Genomic DNA, 4,751 nt, shown 5'->3' with positions numbered 1-4,751 from the left:
GATATTAAGATAAAGACCTAGGAAAAGGAGCAGTCGTAGGCTCTGGGTCAGTCCCAGCCTATTGTAAAGTGGTTCAAGTCCACCGGCCAGAGTTCGAGATCAGTTGGAGGGAGGCGCATATCCTTTATATGTCACAAGTGTGGTGACGACGTCCATTTTGGTAGAGATTGTAGGCGAAGTGTGTGAGTTTGTTTCCATTATGTCCAGGAAAGACACATCAGACCTCATTGTCATTTTCTCATTTTTGGTGAGGTGTTGGATCGTACACCTCTATCTTAGCAGTTACCCGACGGTCGACTTGGAATGAATGGAATCCCGAGGACTAATGGTTGAGTGGCAGTGCTTCTATTTAGAAATTATGGTGGTATCGGCGTTCATTTGTAATTTCAGTTTGTGTTTCAAGTTCAGTTGTAATTTGGTATGATCAGTTGTATGGAATCATTTTATTTAGCTTTGTTTAACTTGATTTCTTGTTATGAATGGATTAATCAATTTTCCCTTGGTTGTATGCGCATTAAATTTGTGACTGTTGTGAGGATTTAGAGTCTCTTAAGTATTAGGACATTAGTAGGTGGGATCTAGTGGTGGAGTTCATGTTAGTTTGTGTATCGAAGGATCATGAAGTTTTCAGATTCTATCATATTTCAAGTAGGGGAGAGTGGGGCCTCGCAGTTTGAAGACCTTGTGCCATGGTTTGTTTCTTAGATGATTTCTCCAAGTTCGAAACTTCTGCATAGCTACTGAATCTTTCAGTTTCATGTCCAGATCGTTGTCAACTGTTGGATTCCCATCAAAATCGTATTAGTTTTAGTTGTGGTAGCATATGTGACAACCCGAAGTTTCTATTATGTACAAACATATCAAGTTAATAGAAGTCGGAACAGTTGCTATCAATTTTCAGACTTTTTAGAATAAGCTTGAGTATTTCAAGATTTCACATTTTAGTGATAACAGGAGAGAGGATGCTCTAGGGTAATAATGCAATGTAGTTATTCCAAAACTCTAAGAAATTATAGTTTACTGCTTGAATAAAATATTTTCTGACAAAAACCCTAAATCTAAGAGTATACATAGAAGATCTAGTCATTATTTTCACTTTTTCCAAAACTTCTCAAGATCCAAAACCATTCTCTCTCAAGTATCATCCAAAAAGATTTTCAAGATCTTCAATCTAGTAAGTGTTTCTAGCTTCCTTAAGTGATTATATGCTTAGATCTAGTGTTTTAAAACAATTCTAACCGTGAAATCATTCCAAAAAGGTTGATTCTTCCTTTTCACCAAGAACACCAAGAACACACACTAGTGTTCTTGGACTCTTAGCTCATTTCAAGATACCATAAAGTAAGTACTTCTATCCTAGAGTCATTTAAAGCTTGCTATACATCTTAATATCAATGAAATGTCCCAAGAACACCAAGAACAAGGTGTTCACGGTTTTGGGAGGCTCCCAAAACCGTAAACACCAATTAAGGTGCAAAGGGGTGCCTTAGGTTGCGTAGATGCTTCACAATGCCTTAGGGACTTGTCTAGATCCATCCTTGAAGAGTTGATCACACAAGAAGCACAAAAACCTCACATTTATATGTGTTTACAGTTTGGGGATCTCCCAAAACCGTAAACACCCCAAACGGTGTATAAATGGTCTATACTCTTTCCTTTTTCCTAGAAACTAACCTAGGATATTACCTTGAAGTGTTTAGAACTTGAAACATCATAAAACCATGTTCCATAGGAGTTTATGGTAGTAAACTCATGGAGAAATGGTCCATGGACCGTAAACTCCATTTAGGAGTGTATTGATGCCACACAACACTTCCTAAGGCTTAAACATGAAGTAGGAATGCTTGGATTGGCTTAGAAGTCTTCAAACAACAAATGGTCAAAAGAGGGTGAGTTTACGACTGTAAACCCAAGGGTTTACGACCGTAAACCCTTATGCTAGTGACCACAAAACCGTAAACTCCCTAATGGAGTTTTCCTTGAACCCCAAACACACTAGCCTTTCCCTACAACACTTAGATCCAATCCTTGGGACTTATAACACTTGTATAAGGTGGTTAGCATGCCCTAGGGTGTCTTGACTTTGTTTATTGGTTGTTTAAACACTAATTGGATACATATGTGTGATATTATATGTTAACTAGGATCATAGAGTGTGTTCAAGAGTTCACTTGACACCTAGCAATCCTACATCTTCAGTTCATCCGTACCACTCACTACAGGTGAGTTCATACCCCTTAATAAACAGTTTAAAGGTTTTTAAATGTTTTATGGGGGGGGGGGGGAATACAAGTCAAATACTTATAGTTATTACATCAATCACATGTGATTAATAACTACAAATCCAGTGGTTTTTCTTACTGTTCAAATTGTTATTCAAACTATTTTGGTTCAAACTGTTATACTTATTATCAAATGCATGCCTATGTATGTATAGTTGTATAAGAAATGTTTAAAAGGCTTAGGAAGGCCTACTCGCTTTATTTCCTTTTCCCCGTTGGGATGTGGTCTGGTAAGGTATCGGGTATCCGTCCGAAGGTCGTTTAAATATTAGTTATATATCATGTGTACATATATAGTCATAAAGGTTCTTCGAGTTAGTTCAATACTCTTGGGTAGCAAGGGTATACTTCTATGTTCATACATACTAGTTACATCACTAGTAAGTTACCATAGGGGTAGCACAGGAAGATACTAATACTATTACTAGAAAATTGAAACATACAATGAGTCAGTTCATTCATGCTTCAGTAAATTACTATACATGCTAGATAGAGAGAGAACATACATTACAGCTAGTACACACAGGACATTACAATACATACATGCTAGACAGAGAAAGAGTACACTTTTAGTTAGCCCATTCATTACATATACATTCTTGCAGTTATGTGAACCATTGAGCGGGTCCTGGCACTTCCTACCATGATCGCTTTTGTATCCCGAATCTCCTTAATTGGGGAATGTATGAGTTTGCGTATAGATCTATACTGGATTGACTATCCTACACCTTGTTGCTCGCTACAGTGGGACTTGCAAGTCTACGGGTGCCAAATGTCATTTCCTACGGCGTCTTTCATCGTCGTTTTACTAGAGTCGGTAGCAGGATACAGGTCGATCACATGTTACTTTGAACACCTTTTGTTTTAAGATAGTTAGTACAACGATAGTCACTTATTACAAATACTATGGTACTATAATATTTTCTCATTACATTCACTTCGTTAATATTCACACGATGCACGGAAATGTAGAAACTATATTTTTGGTTAATGATAGTCAGAATTGGGAAAATCCACACACTCTAACAAGAGACACGCGCACAGACACTAGATGCCTTGGTAGAAGGTTACAGTTAGTAGGAAACATAGGGTTTTCTAGGAGAGTTCAAACATTTTACAAAACATTGTACAAAACATCTTATGATCTCACCAGCTTTAAGCTGATACTTGCTTTCAAAATAACTTGTATTCTCGGGTCACCAATAGATAGGTACAGGTGCCAGGCTTTTGAGAAGATGGAGTTCGTTCAAGACTCGTCTTTTATTTTGATATGTATATTTTGGTGTCTATAACTATAACAGAACACACATGTATGAAATTATATTATTAATGCAATGGATAATGTTGTTGCTTGTTTACTACTATTCATTGTTGTGATACTGTACATGACGTCCTCCGCCCCAAGATGTTTCTGCCATTCATGGTTTTAGGGTGCGACAGATTGGTATGAGAGCATTGTTTATAATGAATTGAGTATATCAACCCATAAAAGATATACGAACTATAAATACAATGGGATTAAAATACTCTGACCAAGAGTTTATACTTTAAATATTAAAATATTTAATTAAGTATACGTGCCTGCATTCATACTAAAATGAGTGTCACTAGGATTGTACAAAAGAATTACGATTGTTGGACAACACAAGTAGACTTAGAGACATATAGTCAAAACTGGGAAGATATAGCCTGATCAACTATATTATCCGAGGGTTGACTAGCATGTGCTTAAGTGTAGTTATGAGGTTGCAACAAGTCTAAAATCTTACCAACAATACCACAATGAGAACAATAGAACTTAAACTTAAAATACTATAGGAGTATTTTGCATTACTATAAGTTACTTATATACTAGATTCATATACCTCCTTTATCGCGTAGATTTAATGGTTGGATTCCACCTTCCCAGAGACCCGTACTATCCCAACCATGGCAATGCAGGATGGCTAGAAGATGAACCAGAAGATGATCACCCAATTCCTTTGGATGATCATGAAGCTGAAGGCTTTTCTGATAGTTCTGACTCAGAGCCAAAAGTCAACAACCTACCCCCAGCTGATCAAAACCCTGACCCTCGTCCAGCATTTCAAGGACCCACACCTCTGTGGGCAACAAACTTGAATACATGGAGCCATGAACAGGGTCAACCCATTCCCTACAATGGAGACAGAAGTTTCTACAACCTCACTTATGGAGGTTCCACTGACAGTGTCCTACCCATCATGGTTCGTAGGATTTCTCGGAACACGATATTGGGTCAATCATCTATCAATCGAGTCTTGGAGATTGACGCAAACACTGGTGTTAACATTGTCCACATTCGCCAACTAGAGTGTGCTCATGAAAGGAATCTGGTCCGCAATGCAGCTCTTCCGAGGGAACTCGCTGAAACCCGAGCTGAAGTCAAAGAACTTCGAGCTCAGCAAGCAAGAGCTAACAGGCGCATGAGGAACATAGAACGTCTTCTTT

This window comes from Lactuca serriola, chromosome 5 (assembly GCF_051521515.1).
Source record: "Lactuca serriola cultivar US96UC23 chromosome 5, Lser_US96UC23_V15, whole genome shotgun sequence".
In the NCBI taxonomy this organism is placed as follows: Eukaryota; Viridiplantae; Streptophyta; class Magnoliopsida; order Asterales; family Asteraceae; genus Lactuca; species Lactuca serriola.
Note: the sequence above shows the minus strand (reverse complement) of the source record.